The sequence below is a fragment of the Aptenodytes patagonicus genome, chromosome 3 (assembly GCF_965638725.1).
Source record: "Aptenodytes patagonicus chromosome 3, bAptPat1.pri.cur, whole genome shotgun sequence".
NCBI classification, from domain to species: domain Eukaryota; kingdom Metazoa; phylum Chordata; class Aves; order Sphenisciformes; family Spheniscidae; genus Aptenodytes; species Aptenodytes patagonicus.
In genome coordinates this window covers 128,644,589-128,666,259 of record NC_134951.1, presented here as the reverse complement: position 1 = coordinate 128,666,259, position 21,671 = coordinate 128,644,589, and the positions used below count along the sequence as shown (strand labels likewise).

General features: G+C 38.4%; 1 long non-coding RNA gene across 3 annotated transcripts in view; it reads left to right on the top strand.

The window, feature by feature from the left end:
• LOC143159123 (uncharacterized) overlaps positions 1-21,671 on the top strand; it is a 510,504-nt gene that overhangs the window by 343,194 nt on the left and 145,639 nt on the right. For all 3 annotated transcript variants that reach the window (XR_012995119.1, XR_012995120.1, XR_012995118.1), the window contains exon 3: positions 9,006-9,135. This is a non-coding gene — a long non-coding RNA (uncharacterized LOC143159123). The remainder of the gene's footprint in view (positions 1-9,005; positions 9,136-21,671) is intronic.

Genomic DNA, 21,671 nt, shown 5'->3' with positions numbered 1-21,671 from the left:
GTTCAGACAAATTGCTCTCTCTGTACAATATTGGGTAAGGATACCATATAGTTCCTCCCGTGTGTGTCTCTTGTCTAACTGAAAGCTCTTTGGGGAAGGTGACGTCTCTTAATACATGCTCCGAGATCAGTGTCCCACTTTTGCCTGAGATCTTGAGATGCCAGTGAAATACGAGTAACAATTGCAGCCATGCATGAATAATTTTTTTAAAAAGTGTTTCATTTTACTATCTCATTCAAGAGCAAGAAAGCAAAAATAGGCCATGTTAAGGAAATGATGCATAATCATGGACCTTAAACACCTTAGCACTGAGCCCATCACTGAAGGAGGTTTGAATATGCTCAGTATTTTCTCAAGAGATATCCAAGGGACGCTGCAGGAACAGGAGAGACTGGTACCTTGATCAAAGTTGTGTTTTGTTCTCAGAGGACTTGGGGATTCTTTTGGAAGTTTAGTGTTGTAGAAATGTATAATGGGACTGTTTTGTTAACCCAAATACTTCTACATATAACTATTGATTCAGTGATTCCACTTTATTTTAAGCTGGAAGATGTAACATCAGTGTGCCACACTGGAAAACTTTAAAATATATCCAGTCTTCCTGAAGAATCATTTTAAAATAGTCCATTTTCTTGTTTTCGAAGAATTCACACTGCAGGACCAGCTTCAGGTTGTTCTGAAGGACAGAATGCATCCTGAGTAACAGCTTGAATGAGAACTACAAAACAATTTCCCTAGGGCTAATAATTGAGACAATTGAATTTTATTCTCCATAAATACGTCAAATGTCCTAGACAAGTGGTAACACCTCTATTGTCTTCTTTTTGCTGACTACATCCCTCTTGGTCCTTACAGAAAGACCTCTGAAGAATGTGGCTGAGGAATGGAAAGATGCAGGGAACTTGGGCAATAATATTTTTGTAACGCTATCTACCAAAAGAGAAAAACAGTTGTCTTTGCAGCTACCATGCTCTCATGCATTCTGTGCCTTCACCTCTGGCTGACAGTTTTTTAGATCAGTTTGTGTGTTGTTTTCCTGTGTGGTGAAACTTTTTCAGCAGTGTTAAGTCACCTTATTTTTCATACTTTTGCCACGGCCTCCCCTGGCCCCCCCTGCTTCCCACGTCAGCTCCAGAGCTGCAGATTTATTCTGCCCATAATCAGTTTCTGAGTCAGTTTGGGTGACCTTGATTCCAGCTGCAATTTTGTGACTTCCGTGTCACCACTTCACTTTTCTTTGTGTTTCCCTTCTCACCCTTTCTCTGCTTTGCCTGTTTAAGACTATAAGTCTCTACCTTTCCATAGGATTTTTCCATACAGCATATAGCCTGGAGTATTATTGTTTAATATTCTAATAAACATGTGTGTAAGTGTGAAAGTGTGTGTGTCTACAGTACCAGAAATATCCTAAACCCTTTCTAGACATGTGAGAAGTCAGTCCTTTGCTTGAAACTGCTTACATTTAGAAAGTCTGCTCCTGCAATCCAGCATGTTGTGCTTAGTCCTGGTCTTGATTGGAGAGCTCTAACCATGCACATAGATTTCTCTGTGCCATCCTTCTGCAAAAGCAGTTCCTGGATGCGCAGTAGTGCAGAAAAACGATAGAAAGCAGCAAATGTGGTTTTATTTTTTTCGATTTTTTTGGGAAAACACACCAAACCCCAGCAAAACAATACCAAAAAAACAACCTTTGTCCATATGCATTTTTTATTCTTACAATGTTGCCTACTTGTTTTCTTTTTATTTAGCTTGTTTCTTTAAAAAGGCCCTCACAAACTTTTTCTTTGATTCCAAGTTTGCTCATTTAGTGTGACTCTCTAAAGCTTGCCTTTTATCATATATTGCTTTCTTGATTGTTTAAACTCTCACTGTTCCAGTATCTAAATGCATGAGCATGGTCTTAAGATGATGGTCTCACTTTCAAATAGGAGTATCAAAAACACTTAGCAGTGTGCATGCAAAGCTTGCAAAGTGATTTTAAATCCTCTGATAGAAGCAATCTATTATAATTGCGCCAAGTACTATTATTAACATCTTCAGCCTCTCCATTCTGTTTTTGCTCAAGCCATGCCCAAGAACAATTAGCTGTTTGTTTGACCCACATTATAACATCAGCTCTCCATTATGGTAACAGTGGACTGACTAAGAACAACACATAATCTTCAGATTTAATGGGGCAGAAGACCGCAAAGGGCCAAACCCATCTTGATAAAATGCCCTGAAGTCAGCAACTTTATGCAGAGGTGGATCTGGCACAGTGTGATTTCTATAGCTGCATCTAGTTGTTACATGAAAATATAGTACTAATATCAATGACATTGCAGCAGATTAGTCATAAACCACTGTTGAAGATAGCAAATACTGTGGGGGAACTCAGCCTCACAATCTCTGTTGTCTTTAGGGGAGCCAAAATTATTTTATCCTGTCTGTTGGTATGCATGCAAATGAGAAATGAAGAATTTGAGGAAAAGGGAACATATATGCATATACTTCTCACCTGCTATGCTGTTCATCATTAAAATTATGTATGCAGGGACTGTTGCTTTTAGAAGGTTGTTGGTAGCTGACCAATATAGTGGCACATCAGTGGATGGACACAATACCAAGGACATCATAGTGCATGGTACATACTAACTTTCTGAATAGAACTGTTGATATGACACACTGTAAATGGAATTGCCTCTTGTCTTATAAACTGTGTTTGTAGAACATAACCTGCAAATACATTGCATTCTGAGATCCTGTGGCTTAAAATGTATATATTGGTCCGATAAATGGCATTGCATTATCTATTTTATGCTTCTACTGAATGCAGAACACGTGCTGCTGAGAAACAAAAAGGACATGCATTTATTTTCAGGCATAGGACTTTGCAACCACTTGGGAAGAATATTCTTGATTGAGAACCAAAACATTCCGTGATGCTTAACAAACCTGCAAATTGAAAAATCAACATCTGCCCTGTGTAGCAACATAGCAGGAGAAAGACCTGCTACAGCCTGAAAAATTCAAAATATTCCTTAAATTATATTTCTGTGCATTTTCAAAATTACTACTCTCTGAATCAAAAGTCTCAAGCTGTTTTTATCTGAGTGCATATGTTGTGTCGATAGACAATATCTCAGCCTGTAGATGTACATGGAAAGCCCTGCTGCATAACATAATGGACAGTCCTTTGAACACAAAGCTGTATCGCAGTGAATGCTCTATAACAATATTTTAAAATAAATGATATGCATCATTAAATCACTGAGGACGACTAAGTCAATTGTAGAAAACCCACAACTCCTGCAATCACAGTTACAGTTCTTATTTGAATATTTTAGTTTTCACCTGGGCAGCCAATGGAAGTGAGCGAAGCACAGTCCGCGTTCAAACAGATGAAGGCACTGCTCTAAAAGAAACGGAGAGAAACCTGTGATTATGTAGTTACCATAATGCTGGCTGCTTGCTTAATGTCTGCGTGGGATTTTTTTTGCCGTTCCCCTTATTTACATATCACAGACATGTCTTTATAAAGTTACTTTAAATAATTTATTAGATTGATCTTTTCAAAATTCTGCTCAGGCTAGGTGTCATTAGGAAAAGTTATTTAAACTTATTTAAAGGTTTGTGCCTGAGTAGGGCATTTACCTGCCTCACTGCTGATATTCTAAAAATACCTCCATGTCCATACTATTATCCATTCTTCACGTCCAATTGCTCTGTTATGGTAATAGTCAGAAGCACACCATGTAGTAATTACTTACAGCTGACTTAAGAAAAGAATATTCAACTCCCCCACTGTTCCACTAGAAGGTCTTTATGCACTATTAACTCATTCCTGTTTATTAATACTCTACTGGTAATTCTGGCTGCTGCTTTTTAGGTTTGTAATAGGAGGACTATTAAACAGCAATTATTGACCATATGGGTTAGTGAATATTTGTGGTGGTTGTTGGGTGGTTGTTTTGTTGGGGTTTTTTTATCCTTTTAAGTTGTTTTTAAGCAGCCACATCACAATATAGTGGTGCAACTTTACATCTGCCTGGGATTAACAGCTTTGGGAATGTTCCCCACCTAGAAAATGCAAATTCCATACTTCAGAAATATCAGCTGAAGCTGTGAAAATACAGAACAATTTAAAAAAACATGAAAACACTGTGCCAGACAAAGTGAAAATCTTTGTAGTCTCCCCCCACCCCCAGCACTATATGGTTTGATCTTCTTTATTGTCTGTCCGTGTTTCTGTTTCTTTCTTTGACTTTTTTTTTTTTAGTTTTTAGGTCTTGTCCTAGAATTTAGAAATGGTCAAGTGCAAACTTCAAACTAATAAAACTTCTTCTAGAAAAGTGTGAATTATTGCACTTTTAAGAACTAGAAATCTGCCTTCCTCAGTAAGCTTGCCTAGTGAGAGGATTCAGGAGAGACAAAATTACAGCAATTACCTCTCAAATAGCTGGGCTGAAAAAAGGTGTCTTCCCCCCTTTCCTCTCCTGCTCTTTCCCCCCCCCCCTTTTTTTTTTTTTTTAATCTTCTTAAAATCTAACTGCAGTTCCTGCCTTTGCCAGCAGCAATAGCTGTCACTCGTGCAGGTTCGTAGCGATGACTCCTTTTCCCACTGCTCTGCACTGGGAAGGCCAAACCACAGGCCAAACCAGCTTGTAGTTTTGACATCCACTTTCATTATGGTGAGAAAATAAACCAACTGAAAGATGGGGGGGGGAAAAGGGTTGCTATAAAGAGAGGGAGGTGGAAGGAGGATGCAAGACTTTAGTAGGGAAAGAAGATGGAGCAGCAATGAGAAAGTGTAAACAGAAGTATGGGATGTGGTATAAGAGAAGAAGTGTGAATTCTAGAAAAAAGCCAGCGCATCCTGGCTGCAGAGGGCAGAATGTGAGGCTGCTGTTCCAGGCCCCGTTATTTCTTTTCTCCTTGTGCCTTATAAGACAATTCCATCAGCGCAAAACAGCATGGCTTTGGGGAGCGTTGGTGACTGCTGGTGAATTCTGCGGGACATAAAAACCTCTACTCTAAACAAAAATGATTTGGTAGGTGAGTTGATTTTTCAGTACAAAAGTAGTGCTACAAGCAAATATTTTGCAAAATATGTTCTCATTTCTAAATTCTCTTTGGGATTGTCTCTAACACCATTGAAGAAGTCAAACTTTCAAAACCGATTACTTGTATTTGCCGCTGACTCCACTTTTTTCTAGAGTTTTCTTAATCCTTTAATACTATTCTCACACTTTCTTAGTTTTCCTACTTGTGTGTGTGTTTGACTCGGATTATGGGTCTTAGCTGTGTCAGTGTGGTCTTCTGAGCTGATGACCAGTAACAACTCCATTTAGACATAATTGTGGGCACAGTTGTTTCTGATGATCATTGCATCATTCAGAAATCTCTGCAATACTAAAATAACTAATGTCAAAAGTAACTAATCAATTTGGAATTTGAAATCTGCTACTTTATTGCTAACAAAACACTCTGTTGTTCCTTTTCGTTTTTCTTTCTTTTTTTCCCTTTTTTTTTCTCCTTTTTTTTTTTTCTTTTAAGTTGAAATGCTTTCTTGGACTAAGAAAACAAATTAGAAAAGATGGTTAGGTATGATGTCATCACGGAAGTAGTTTCTAACTTAGTTCAAATATTAATGAGTTGCATTCTCATCATTTACTGCTTGACCTGTCAAGATACAGGGGTCTTTAGTGTGATCGCATATATACCAGGCATATGCAGGCATGAAAGTGTGCTAACTAACACTGTACTAGAAATAATTACATAACAACAACAAAAAAAATCTGTCCGGCTTCTGGGCTGTTAAAAGCAAAATAGAGGTTCTATTCTGTTTACACCTATCATACCAGAATGCCAAACTGTCATTCATTCTAAAAATAAACATCATGTCATGCAGTCTTTTGTTCTATATTGCTGCCTGAGTTTTTATTATAAAATTCATGTGTGGTGTATCACACCAAAAGCGTTCCCTCCTTCAACAATTATTGCTTGGAAGGTGTATATTTTTTCATAAAAGCTCGTGCACTTCGGCGTGATGGCTTTTAGGTCCTGAATGTTGCAGGGACCTTTTTTCCCCAGATGGCAAAGCTAAGAGAGGAAGAACTGAAGGGTTGTGCCGTTGGTAGAGAAGCACGGGACTGGTGTAAGGTGGGAGGTCCTTGCTCATGGACTTTACCCCTACCTTGCCTGAAATAGCTGCACAATGCTGGGAGGAATCTGTTGAGTGACATTAGACAAGGGGGCAGAAGGTATAAAAAGGTGACATTGAATTTATTGCTTAGAAATATGGGCTAGTTAATTTTATTTATGTGCCTGGCATCTTTGCCATGCTGCTGGATTTTTTTTTTTCCTTGTATAGATTATTTAAAATCATTGTTCAGGTGGATAGGTGTCATTTCAGGTTTGAAATAAATGAATAACTGGGAATCTGGAGTGAGATGGCCCTTGATGCACTGCAGGGCTGCAGTGGGTCTCCAAGTATGGGTCATATGCAAAATTTACATTAGACTGATGTCAGAGCCATCAGGAGGCTCCCACAGCTGCCGGGCTTGACAAATTAGCATTGTGAACATCAGAGACTTGTGAGGAGGGGCCTTATCTCTGAACCCCAAAAAGAGAGCTGAGTTTGCATCAGTTAAATAGCTTGAGTCTCTCATCCCTGATCTAAACCTGCCCCGAAATAGTCAATTATATTCTAATAAGAGAATGTTCAGAAATTTTATTTTTGCAAGATACAATTACAGGTTAAAACTGACTATGCTGCTGGTATGTAGCTTAGTCAGTCTGGTAAATTAGTAGAGCATGATATTCTTAGAGAAAGTGGAGTGTAGGAGCAATCCCTGAACATGCTTAAAGAAAAATGTTGTGCGAGTGATTCAGCTCTTCTCGCTGTTGCAGGGAAGAGATTAGAGGTGCACCACTTTGTCAGTTCATCTCCTTAACTCATAATATATTATTTATTACAAGGATTTGGTTTCTTAAGCCTGTCTTCTTTTTTCTTTTAGGATATCACTGACTATTTGATCTTGAGGGCTTATTTTTTATTATGATTATTATTATTATGTACAGGTACGTGGGGAGGGAAGGATTTTGGGCTACAGCAAAACCCAAGCTTTTTAACATATGGAGTGTCAGTGTTTTCATCTTGTTTTGGCACTTTTTACACCTCATGCTGATGGTGTGATTGTGGTTGGTTCAAGTACATCTGGGGTCCCCCATAGCCTTGCTTTTCAGGGGCTTTCTGACTCTTATAATTTGTTTCTCCCTTTCTGGTATAACCAAGCACGAACTCTCAGTGTGAGATGTAAACTGATATGCCATCTGTATGTTATGTGATTATGTCTCACCTTAAAAACCCAGTGTTAGCCAGGCTTGTTGTGCTGCACATCCCCCCTCCCGGGGTGCCTGTGCTGCCCCTGCCTGTGTCTCTCACACATATGTGTACACACACACACACGTGCGTGCACACCTCTGGGATACAGCTTTTTTCTTGAGGGCACCATGCAGCCCCAGTGAAGGTTGCGGAGTGCTCTGGGTTTGTGTTTGCGCTCACATGAGCACGTGGATGCCGTGTCTCAGAGCACAAGTGGCTCTTCCTTTTGTGCCTGAAGTAAGCTGTGTGAACAAGGAGCAGGAAGTGAAAATGGACCAAACAGCTACAGAATACTTTCAGCCCTTTTTTTGAAACCTGCAGAAAGCAGCTATACATATTCCACTGGAAAATGGTTTTGATATCAATTACAGCAAGTTAAAAAAAAAAAAATCATGGAGTGTTTCATGTTCTGATTGAGCTCGCACATCAGGAGCGTGTCTGAGGGAGGAAGAGCAACAGAGCACATTTCCCACAGAAGAGTGTGCAAGAAGAAACCCCAGTGGCTGGGGCAGGATGGGAGAATTTGGTAGAACTGCTGCAGAGCAGCAGACTTTGTGTTGCTGGAGGTATGATGACTGCAGGTGTTACATCAGCTACTTAAATTGCAGATGCACAATGACTTTTCATGCAGTAGCATACTTACAGGAATGAGGATAATGTCAGACCTTCAGAATTTCATTTTCTATGGCTAAAGCTGTTGGAAAAGGAAGTGGCCTGTTAAGATGCTGACTTTCTCGTCCCACATCTAATATCCAAATAACATTTTACAGCAAAGCGGCAACTGCTAGTGACATCTGGCAGAGGATAGCCACTGTTGAATCAGTTGCTCTTCTTTAGCAGTTTTTTTGGGGGGGCAGTGCTGCTTTGCTCTCTTGCCATCTGACACAGCACTTGTTCTTGTTCCTCACATGGTCAGTGGGAATGAGAGTGAGCAGCATGGGGTCTGCTGAAGGAAAAGCAGAGGAGACAGTCACTTCAAACTGGGACATGTGGTGGTTCTACTGTGACGCTCGTGGAGCCTGTTAGCTAAACTGCTTTAGATACCTTGAATTCATTTGACAGGATTTGAATGATAACACGTTTTGTTAAAAGAAAAAAAAGATCTTATCACAAATCAGCCACTTTTTTATTAAAAAAAAAAGTAAAATTTCTGATAAGACCTGTTTTTCTTTTTTAAAAAACCCAACCAACCCAACCCCCAAAACTTATTAACCAGTAAACTAATGAAAATATTAACATTTAACCTTATTCAAGTTAGCCAAAGTATCTTAACAGAGGGCAGGTGCATTCTTGACATAGCTGGTGTTATAGGGTAGATTCTTCCATTTGTCAAATGTTTAGAAGAAGCCTTTCATTTAAAAAGAAAGGAAGTTGTGTAGAAAAAGTGACTTGTAAGGGATAAAATAAAAAAATAAACAAATTAGACAAGAATAAACTTGCTGTGTGGTTGGCAGTCTGAGAGCAAAACTGTCATGACTTTGTTCAGTTCCCAAAAAGGTAATCTGAGTATGTTTGATTAAAAGAATTGGACTGTCTCATCACCTGAGCTAGACATAAGAAATTATAAAGAATATTAAATGAAGATGTAGCAATATGACGTATCCCCATTTTTTTTCTCTCTTTGCCCCTCTCTCACCAGAGTGTTTATGAGAGCAGAAGAAGGAACAGATGGTGGCAGCATCCTGTCTTGGCACCAAATACTGCCCTGGAGTTGTACATGGTGCAAAAAGCATCCCCGTGTGGAGAAGCAGATAGCGCTCCTGTAAAGTGTAAGTGTCTGCTCTGTTACATTGCTTTACACAGAAACCCCACGACAACAACAAATAAACCCCCTATGTCTGTCTTAACTGGAATTTTCAGGAAATTCTGTCCTAAAGGTTGTTCTGAGATCAGAGCGGAGTACCTGCTTTATGACTTGCTATGGCCATTCAAGATCTGCACTTCCTTCCCTGTCTGCCATTCCACCCTTTTGTCCTTTCTTGCACTGACTGAAACATTTTGGGTTCATTTTTTGTAAGTTTTGATAAATCTTTCATAATAGATTTTGGGTTTTGCAGCTTAACGATATCGAATCCTTCCTAAGATTTATTGTCAGTTTCACTTGACCTGGGGGTCAGAACTTAAAATGTCTGATGGAATTTGTTGCAGAATCAGGGAATGTGGTGAAAGTTGCTATTTTTGGTTTCTTTTTCGCTGTATCTAGAAACTATAGATTTTTAAAAAATGAAATTATAAATAATGTTTTCTTGGGTGTTCAAAATACGATGAGTATGTGTGTTTCATGAACTTCGGTTTCTGGACAACCTGTTTTGTATTATTCCTGATAAAAAGATGCAAAGACGTCCAAGGTTTTCAGCTTTCAGAATTTTAGAATTCCTTAGAAAAACCCCACCACATCCCAGTGAAGGTGTAGACTGCCACAATGGGGATTGAAGCCTTCTGGTAATCAGTTTGCTTTTCATAGTTACCTTTCACAGACCTTGTTGAAGGGTTCATAGACCCTTCCAGCCTTTCTGGAAACACTGCTCTGTTTAACCATATGTGGTTGCAAAAAGAGCAATCGCTGTATTGGAGCTGGTGCGGACCAAATGTTTATAGGAGAATAGGACTGGTGTTGACCCGGGTCCTTTTTGTAAAATACAGGCTGGGTTGTCGGCTTCCTTCTGCAAGTTCCTGTTGCACACACAGTTGCAAAGTACTTTGGCTGTCCTACCACTCTAGCTAACTGGAAGAGGCAGCCCCCATAGCAGTGAGTGGAAGAGGGGCAGTCTAGCAAATGATATTTCATCCAAATGGGGCCAAAAAGAAATTAAGTTTAGCAAAGAAAACAAGTTTCATCAGTTAAGGCAATAAAGCACGGTCCCGGAGCAAGTCAACAATGCTCAATTGACAGCCAGTCAATATTTGTACTGGATTAACTTTTCAAGGAATGTGGTAAGATTTCGGGGGGTTTTATGTAAACACTGTAAATAGGTTGGGACACTAAAGTACATTTACAAATACCGCGTGTCAGATTAGATTAGAATCACTTCCAGGGAGCAGGATTTTTGCTACCACGAAAGAGACGTTTCCATCTTGTGAAATGAACGCAGATATAAATTTTTTTGTTCGTCAAATATATTAAAAAAACGTAGCTGGGCAGATCTCATAGCAATGCTGCACAGAACGCTTCAAAGGATAACTTCTGTCTGAGGCCAGATTCACTCATCTTCTATATGCGCCGCTCCCAAGCTCTGCCAGGTAGAGCTGTAGTTTAGATGGCATCGTGGGTGCAACTTGATTAATATGAATGATATTAATTTAACTTAACGAATTGATTTAAATTTTCAGATTACTGTGATGGGAAAAGCTATTAAGAAATATGCTTAGTGTTTGTGGTACTTCCTCCTTGCTGAAAGATCAGGCAATATGCATAGGGAGGACTGAAATGAGGCCAAAACGTGCTAGTTTCTAACATCCGTAGCACTGTAACACTGGGCTCTGTCCATTTGTTTACAAATCTTGTAGCTTTTCAGTGGCATGCCTAGCACTCACTTCTAACCAATATAAAAATGATTTACTGTTTCCAAAACTGGAATCAAAGTGGACAAATATTTCAAAAAGAAAGTACAGTTATTTACAGCTGCTGTTTTTTCAAGACGTTGTCCACAAATTTCCTTGACTTGCTCCCTTATTAAAAGGGGCTCAAATAATTTCAAGATTCCCAGTTTTCCAGAAGTAATGGAGGGCACTTTGGCCCGTCCTGCCTGTCCCCAGGCATGGAAATGAGGGCAGGCAGGAGCTGGCGCTGCCCAGATGGGCAAAACAGCCCAAGCAAATCTGGTTTCATGTATGTGAAACATGTGCGTAGCACTGGTGAAATCCACACAGGTAACACATCACTAAGAACCTCCCTTGCTGGAAAGTAGATAACTGTATTTTATTGTTACTCCTTTTATTTCTCCTGCCCTTACTTTTTTTTTGTTACAAAAGGTAATTAGGCCATAAACAGAGGTCTGACAACTAATTTTATCTGCAGCAAAATTAATATCATAAGCAACAGATAATTTTAGCTGAGCAAAATTAAAAAATATATATTTTAATGACATTTTAAAAACACAAAATCTAATTGTTTTCCTTCTGAACTTCTCATACCTACCTATTTTGATACGTGTGGAGAGGCTCACTCATTTAGTGAACAAATGTTCTACTTCTGTATACTTCCTGCCTCAACAGCAGGCCTTGCTGGTCTCAGCCTGCGGTACAAAGTTGCTTTTCATTTCCTCTGTCTTGTTCTCTGGTTCCTTTCAAAGGAGAAATGATCTGAGGGAAAAGACATTGCTTTTCTTACCCCTAAATTTTCATTGACATTAATAGGAGTCAGGTGGCCAAATCCCTGCACACAGCTTTGAAAATTTAAGGTTTAACTTTTTTTTTTTCTGGGCAGATTCTTACATTGCTGGAGTTGTGAATCCTCTGAAAAGATATTAAATATGCAGCCATACCATGTCAGCAGTGCTTAGAGAGTTTATCTACAAAATTATCATCTACCTTCCAAATCTAAAACCCTAAAATATTGATTGGTTAAAAGGTAGTGGATAAAGATTAAGATAGCATAGCAGCAGATTACCCTAATCAAATAAAAAGACTATTAACAGAGCTGCTCACAGTCCTGAAGATGTTGGTTTGAAATACAGATGTCTTAACCGAAGTGCTATGTCTCATTTTTTGAATGCCTTTTTGAATGCGTTTAAATAAATTACCAAATAGAAAGAAAGCAGAGAAAAACCCCACACATTTCAGACAGTAAATTTCCATTTATAATAAAATTATTTTATGCGTTTCAGTAAATACTTGGAACTTTTAACGATCTTTTCATTGGATAGTGAGAAGTTGAGCACTGTATTCTCAGCTTAGAGAGCTCCATAGGCACACGTGTGATCTTAAACCTGTGATTGCCTGTGTGTACATCAATGTGAGTGTGTGTGTAGTAAAAGAGAGGAACGGGGTAACTGCTTGAGGGCAAAGTGCGGTACCAAAGGCAGTACTTCTGCTTAAAGAGACCTCATTTTCAGTCTGTATTTTATTGTTTGGGAAACGTGTTTCTAGAGGATGGATTTCAGATGGCAAAATTTAAGGCAGTATTTACCAAAACCCAGGTCTTATTGGCTGGTTGGGTCAGGTTATAGGTTGCAGGGGTCTGCACAGGTACCGAGTGTCTCACATGCAGCGCATGTGGTCTGCTCAAACCCAGCGTCACGGATCAGATCGCCAGACCCTTAGTTTGATTTGGAGCCCTAGGATCCATTAGAAAATTGTCCCTACTTAAAACCAGTACAGATTCAACTGGGTTTGAATTTGTCACAAACATTTTATTTAGCATTGAAGGCCATCTGCTTATTAACGTTCATTAAGAGTAAGCTACTGGGAATTCTACTTGGAAAAGAGCGACATTTGTCACTAATGCTTTTAATGTATAGTGGGAATTTTTATCCAGCCAAAGGCTGAGTTGTGGTTTATCCTCTTGAAAGAATTTCCCATTGAGTGACGGCTAAGCACGGATTGAGCTAATAACCCATGCCCTAGGTTACTGAAGTCATGGAGACAGAAAGAGAAAATAGGGTGGGTAATGTATTAATTTTCATCAGTTATAGGCAATACTATTAAATTACTGACTCTTGTTGAAATAATGTGTCACCGATTAATAATGTCGTTTCAACTTCCTAAACTTTCCTACCTAAAAATTTTGATTTAAAAAGAAAAGATTTAAGAATGTGTGAAAAAGGTTTTGGCGATATAACTAATTGGTATGGAGGTCTTTTGTTTTTGTTTTAAGTTGCACCTAATTTTGTCACAGTGTAAATGAGGTTTTAAAAGTTTTTAACAGTGATGTAGATAAATTTGGAATTAAAATTGAGATCTGAAATGTTGTGTTGCTCCACTTTTAAAAATAAGTTCCCTTCTCATTTGCAATTAAAATGTCTAGAATTTGCATAAAATGTGTGAAATTAGAGATAATTGAAATACAGTAGCTATAAATATGTCTACTCCATTTGAAAAATAAATAAAATGTCCACTAAAAGGGTGCGAAAGCTGTACCCCATTCTCTTGTTTCTCACATTTGGATCTCTGGCATTTTTCACACTTTTATAGCTAATTTTTATTGCAAAACAATATGTTACATTTGTAGCAGTTGTGGGAATGCAGAATAGCCCCTGGCAGCTCTGTAAAAAATGGAATGTTAGGAACACATTTAGAAGAATACAGCTTTCAATTTCATCCACAGCATTGATGTCGTGGAATCATATTAAGTGTGATCTAACAACAACAACAAAAAAAAAGGCAAAGCAAATGTTGTGGAAAATACTTTAAATAAGCTATTATTTAAAGTATATTCATTCTATTCTGTTTCTTATGTTTTCATAACATAACAAGTTGTCATGATATAGTGTGTTTTCACGGAGCGCGGTGAGAATCAAAACCCAGGTTAGCGCCATTCCTTGGTACGTGTCTCGAGTGCCACCGCTGCTGCTCGATCCACAGCTACGTGTTTCTGTGACGGTATGAATAAACACGGCCTGGTTGGACCGTGCTGCAGCACGTCAGTGTGGGGGCCTGTGAGGGGACCCTCGGAGGAGCATTTCCCATTCCTGTACTGGAGAAGGACCGCCAGGCTTGTACGTCTGTGCGGGGAAGGTTTCACTTGCTTTTCCACCCTGAAAGCTGCTGCTATTTCACGCTTTTGCTGATGTCTGTTTCCGAATAGTTGGTAAGAGTCACCGTCCGTCAGCCAGCGGGCAGTGCTAGAGGTGATGCCTTCTTCCCAGTGCAGCGCCATCCCCTTCACGTACTCTGATCTCTGCTGGCCCAGTGTGTTAGCATTCAGCTCTGTTGCCAGATCCTTGTTTTTTTGGCTGCAGAGCAAAATGCTACTGCTGTGCAACCCAGTTGGCACAAGGAACTGTATCTTTCACAGATAATAGAACTGGAAAGACGGACCTCTACCGTATTGTCAAATTATACCTTATTAGTGTGTGCTCTCGTGAATGTCTGCCACTAGAGTCGAGGAGTACCTCACATACAAATTGTAAAGACATTTCTCTAACTCCAATCTTGGAACTCAGAAAAATATTATTCATATAATACCCCATGCATCTTTTTTAGTGAAATTGCACTGTGATGTCCTGTCATTTTCAATGCTGTGCAGTGTTTCTGTTACTGGGGAACACCAATCAACTTCAAAAGAGCTGCTTTGGTGTAGAAATGGGCAGCTATTCAACTACTCTGCATCCAACACAAATACCCACCGCAATTTGATGTAATTCACACAAAACTGAATTGGAAGGCCTAGGTGAAGGTTACTGCACCGATTCGTCAGTACTCCCCATCCTGTAATATTATTTCTGGAAACCCTGTTTTCTGGAGGCGTTCCTTGCAGGGGGAATTATGCCAAAACAAGAGAGTTTCCGTGCAGGTACTATCCTGAGGGTAACAGAAATTCAGCAGGTTTTAATGCCAATGCCTCCTTCAGTAGTTCCTCCCTGTTGTCTGTTGCAGTGGATGTCGCAAGAAATTTTGTTGTACCCTGGCTTGGGAATTTAGTTGTTTCTCTACCCCGCTCTTCCCCCCACCCCGAGTGTGTTTATTATTAAATCACCATACTACATTTTTGGCAGAGGTATGGATGTATACTGGACTTGGTTAGGTGCCTCACTTCAAATCTTACATGATTCCTGACTTGGGGATAAGAATTATGAGGAGGAGACAGATTTCCAGGATGTATTTGAGGAGTGCTGAAATGTTAATGCATTAAGACTGAAACTGTGGGATTTAAATCACTACATTGAGTAGCATATAGTACAGAGAGATTGATCCCAGAAAAGTACCAGAGAGGTTGTGTCTCATACAGGCCTAACCACTATGGAGTCATTCTTCAGAGACAGACCAAGCGACAGAAGAACCACAGCCTTACCTGCAAGGTGCCTTTTCATACATGCTTTTTTCTCTCCTTTTAAGTTGTCCTCAAGGAAAATTAAGAGCAAAAAGTCCCTGTGCTTCTCACTGCACATCTACAGCACTTCATAAATAATAGTAGCTGTTTTAAAAGCAGGGGACAGGCAGAGGGTTACAATGGATGAAAGCTAGTTAGTGAGTTAGCTAGATAAATGCTTAAAAGAACAGCAGCAAAGATAATCCTGCATTTATTTCTGGGGGATTCACCAGATGACCCTTTTCTGTCTTTCCTGAACTGTGTTTCTTGAGTCAAAGTAAGGGCTGCGCAGAAACCTGAAAGACAAACCTGCAAATTTGGGGTATTCCTGTGATTTGTGATTGTCCCTCCTTTGGCTCATCACTTTCATTTCTGAACATCTGCCAAATTTTATGTCCAGCACAGAGTGGCATTGTGAGTGATCCGTTGCAGAGACTCTCCCTGGCACAGACCGAGACTAGTTCACTCTAAACTTACTGAGTGACATGTGCAAAATTGATCATTTCAAGAGCCTTTTGTATAACACACAACTTCAAGCAGAGAACCCAAGGTATTTCCTTTCATCAACCTGGTTCTAATTTGATCAAAGCACTAAAAAAATTCAACCCGCCTTATTTCCTGTCCAGTTCTTTTACACTTTACAGCACATTATATATCAATCTCATATCCCTGAATTTCAAGAAGCAACCAGTTATATAATTGGATCAACAGTTGCCAATCACTCCAGCACAGCACCACATTATTACTAAGCTGACTATAATTTTGAAGCTCTTTTTTTATTATGCGTATGACTATATTATCACTGTATACATATTAGGACAGCTGAATGAGCCCCTTAAGGAAAATAAGGCTTCAAATAACATTGACAGGGTAGATAGACTAACAGAATTGGGGATTCACCTCTGTTACAGCCGTACTGCCTCATGGCACATTTTCAGGAGAAAAGAACAGAACAGTAGCTGTGTGCTTTCTATTAATCCTACCTGCAAATCAGGATATTGCAACAGTGGTGAAGTTGACCATCTTGTATGCTTAAGCAAATTAAAAATCAAATGTGTTTTCTGGTCTCAAGTGTAATGGGTCACATAAGAATTTTGCATTATGTAGGTCTTTAAATCCCATTCCTTCACTCTCCAAACTCCCTCCCCATAGACACATGCACACACAAAAGTTCAAAACAAAGCCGTTCTGGCTACTGCATGTGCAACGTACCTTCCTGGTTCATTGTGCAATTGTCATTTGCATGTGACAAAAGCAAGCACTATTTCATTTCAGTAATTTACACAATTATATAAGATTGTTAAAAATGTTAAGTAAATAATATTTTCCTCTCCTAAGCCTGAGATGTTAGTGTTCTTTGAAAGACCCTGAATCTTGTCTCAGTAGTATCTCCATAAATAAAACTGAGTGACAGCCTTTTAGAAAATGCCATGTTTTATACCATTAATTTACAGATAAGCATTGTTAGTCAAATAAGCATTTAATTCCCAATAGCCTAAATATTTCAATACCTTGTAGCAAACAAATAAATAGAACGTACACAATGGCAAACAAATTATGGAAAATATTCCATAGAGTTGACATATGAACTCATAACCTCTTAGGTAAAGGTGAATGACTATTAATGTAATTTCATTATCATAAGGACCTGCCTCCTTTTTTTTGTTCGTATGCAATTCATTCGTATGCATTAGCTTGAAAGAATTAAACCTGTAAATCATAGCTTAGGCAATAATATAAAGAAAACGGTATGATTTCTTCTGGTTTTGCCACTCCAAACTCAGACGTTTACTGGTGTGTACCTGTTTCTGGTTTGGCTTTTTGTCTCTCTCTTTCTCGCTCTATGTATACACACAAAGACATGCACATTTCTACGTGTTTTTAGGTATATGTATATGCTTTGTATGAACATATATATGTGTATGTTTACAATATAGACATTTTTAAAAGGTGCATAATTTCATATATTTTACATATGTGTAGGCACAGACAAAAGCATACACGTGTAAAAATGTAATGTCTCTCCTCAGCAGTCTGATTCTGTGCCTGACAGGACTTCACCAGGAAAAACTCAGGAGCAAAATGCAGCTTTAAGCACCTCACTGTAATTAAAATTGCCCAATAATTTTCGGACAAAGTGATAAAATTCAGGTGAGGAGATGCCTGGATTTGGAAGTCTGTGGGATTTTCAGAAAAAGATTCTGATTTTACTCTTTTTTTTTTTTTTTTGTGGGGGTCAGCATTCCCTTCGTGTTGTATTTATTTAAATCTCAAATCAGAATAGGTGCCTGGCCCTTCATACCACTGTGCATTGTACACAGGCTGATAAAATGAAGTGGGCTTATCCATTTTGAAGCCTGTTTTAGAGTACTGTATTTTTTTCTTTAGCAATTCATGCTGTGTTTTTAAGTAATGCAATAAAACCACTTCACCATCTTCCTGTATAAAATTGATTGTTGCATGAGGAGCATGGTCATCTTCATCTGCTGCCGCGTTCTTTCTTAAAAAAAACCAACAGCGCGCACACACAGAACAAGCCCACATGCAGTTGAATAGCGTGTGTATATGCAAACATGTGCATGCAAACAGAACTAAATATATATCCTGTGCTACAAATACAGAAATTGTATAATCCGAGAAACAAGCCTTGCGTCCTCTTCCTTCCCCCTGCCATCCCTAGGATAATAGGAGAATTGAAATTCCCATTTTCAGACTCACTACAGATTAATATGGTTCAGCATAGATACTTATTTCTCTGATAGTTTCCCATGCATCTTCACAGTGAAGTTGATAGAAATTACTACAGCAGAATGCGTAAAGCAGATGTTATCCCATTAATTAGCTCTGGACCTGAGCAGGCTCAAGACTTTCCCATTTTCAGGCCGATAGGAATTGGTCCCAGTGAGCGTGCTCCATATCCACATTTAGAATCATCTCATAAACAGCACTGAAAACACAGCAGGCCCTTGATGAAGATACATTAGCTTATTTCTAATTTAAAGTTATGTTGCTTAACCTTAATGTAATTGGTCACTGGTGACCAACTGTTTGTATAGTGAGTTGATGACCAAAGAGATGTAATAAATTATAAAACTTACTGCTTAAATAGAGGGAACGACTGTTCTGTTAAAAGCCTTGCATGTGATAATGGTAAAATAATTACACCTCAAACAGAAGAGCCTTGGATCTGATAAAGCTAACAAAGTCTTTCACATGAAGGTGTTTTCAGCCTGCTTTAAAGGACATGTATAAAATATTTTTTTTCTCTCAGTGCAGGGTCTTACGTTGGCTGAATAGTCAACTTTCAAAGCTCAGCCTAATATTGATTAAAAATAAATTGGTAAATCAAGATACTTTCTTTTTGAGGGGTTGTGGGGATTAAAGTAATTAACCAATTTCTGTGGTTAACAAGAAACAAAAGAAATTTGCACAAATAATTATATTCTGTACATCAATTCAAAGTCACTGCTAGACATGTTTTAGAAAAGAGTTGATTAGCTGGTAGAATAACCAGGATAATAATCAAGTATGGAAGTAAGTAATTGACACAACTTTAATGTTTAATAATGAATAGCATGCCAGGGGCAAAATAAAGGGAAATCTGCTTTCTGAGAACCAGTTCAGACCTAAAATTTCTTAGGCCAAATATAGCAATTACTTGAGACTCCTGAACTGTTTCTGTGGTATTGTAGCAAAAGTAACAGGTGTAGTTAAATTGAAAGTGCACAAGTGGCTGTATTAAATCTAGTAGTTTCTATATGCTGCAATTTAATTTCAAGCCTTTTCCCTGCTGAAGACTTAAAGGTTGATTTTTAAAAATGCAGGAATGTAATGAACACCTACTCTTCTATGTCTGTTTTTCGTTTCTCAAACGGCATTATATTAACAAACTGCTCATTAAATCAATAAGAGTCAGGAATAAGTGTATGATTTGCTTGTCTCAGAGGCGATAATTTCTCTCTCTAAATATTTGCATTTAAAATTTGGGCTACCTCCAAATGCCCTAACTTCACAATAAAGAAATTGAGTTTCTTTTTTTTAATTCTCATATTTCATTTCTTACAAGGACCTTGCAATAATTTAAACTATTTACAGTGCCTCAAAGATCATTATTTCCCCATGACTCCTCAGCGAAATATTGGAGCCACTCTATTTACTGCTGACATTAGATTTACCTTTGAAGACTGGTTTACAAAATGGAGACATTAGGATGTGAACGTCATTATTTTTTTTACGCTGCTCGGAATCCGAAGTTTTTGTGTTTGCTGTATTAGAGTAAACATTGCTATAGCTACTCAGTTTGTTATGGAAACTTGAAAAGCAGATGCAATAAGGTATTTTGTTTTTAAAAACACACGGTTCTTTATAAGGAAAAATATAAACACTGTTTGGGGCCTTGTCACGAATGTATATTTAAAAACAACACCCCCCAAACCAATGAATAAAAATGCTTTTTGGTGTTCTAAATGGAGGCAGAGAATTGCTCAACCAATAGAAAAGCAGGTGGGGTAACACATCCTGATTCTTATAATTGCGGCTGTAAAGAAAGATGAGAGATATGTGCACTGTTTGTGTCACAGTAGTTGTGATCTGTGAAAATAACTTCAGAACAGCCTTTCTTAATATTAAAATGACTCTGTTGCTGTTCAACTAAAAATCAATATGGCTCACAATTTTAATAAGGAACATGAATCTGAAAATGTGTTTAGTATCAGGTTATATAAACACACCCTAATGAGATACTATAAAATCCATCACATTAAAGGCTGGTTCCTACAAGGTATATTAGCTAAAAATGTTCAATATATTAGGTCAGTGTACAACACTACACATAATATAGCAGGTCTGTCAAGGCAAGATGCATGTTTTGCCCCTTAAAACTGTTATGTTTTGCACATTTTATAAAGGTTCTTTGAATACATGAATAAGATAAGTTATTCCCATCTCTTTCTTAAGCAATCTCAGAAATGGCTGTGACCTGAAATTGGAAATCTTGTAAACACCCATCCGAAGAAAATGTGTGCAGTTCTGTCTTAAAGAGATGGTACATGTTTAATTATCCCAACTTCTTCTAGGAGAATACTATTAACATACACATTAGCATCGTCCCATTGGTTCCTCCTGCTGCTCCACCTTAGGGGCAGCAATAGGAGCTAATCTTATTGCTCCCATGCGCATAATAATGAAATTTTGTCTTGTCTCTAAGGCAGTGTTCTTTGGTCTGAAGTACAGCAGGAAACATTTCCTTTTTTAGAAAATTCCTGACCAACTCGTTTAAAAAGATTTTAAAAATTAAAATTCTTCCTATGCGAATACCAGAGCCTGCAGAACACATTGCTTTGACTTGCGAATCAAAATTAAGCAATTGTGCAAATAAATTGCTCTGTATTCACATATGGAATACAGTATACTGTAGCTGTGGGTGTATTCAGCTCTTTGAAAAACTCGAAGCTGTGGATTTTATGTTATTTTTTCCTGCAGTGTCCATATAGACTATTCTCAAAGAATAACATAAGAACAAACAAAAAGATGTGGTTTTAATATAAAATACCTTTGCCTTTTCTTGCAGTGTTCTACAGACTATAATGGGGAGAGGGAAAAAAAAAACCACAGGCAAAAAAATACCTGTGAATTCAAGGCTACTGAATTAAGGGAGGTTGTACCAACATTTCCCCCACTGTACATTATTTGTATTCAAGGTTTTTGAAATGACATTGTAATCTGATGATGCACCAGCCTATTATATTGTCTAGCAGGACAAATATCCTTGCGTTTTCTCTGTAGAACTAACACAATTTTTCCATGTCAGAGGTGCATAATATCCTGGCGGTCATAAGGAATGATGCTATTAATCCTCTTGGGCAATCTCCAGGTCTGATTATTAGGGAAATAAATTTGCATGCTGCATATGAGCTAGGTGAATCACCGAGAGCACAAATTATATTTCCTGACAGCAAGTTAGAGAATGGAGCCACATCGCTTTTTTATCTTTTTTTTTTTTCCTCTGAAAGCTATAGAATTTCAATTCATTACATGAGATTGGTTAGAATTCAAGTCTCTTTTTAAGTTGATATTAAGTTGAGTCTGTTATCTCCGTGAAGGCTAGTAGGTTCCCCTGAGTATCCACGTAATCACTACTTAAAAAAATCGAAACGTATAGTTAGTGTCATGATTTAGGTACCAGAGCTACTTTATTTATCAGTGCAGAGTGAGATAATTTCAATTTGAGGCTCTGTAGCCCTCATGAATTTAACCATCTTGAAAGCTTTTTTCCCTCTCTCTCTTTCTCTCTCTGCCCCATTCTCCCTCCCTTTTAGTGTGCGTATTGTAATAATG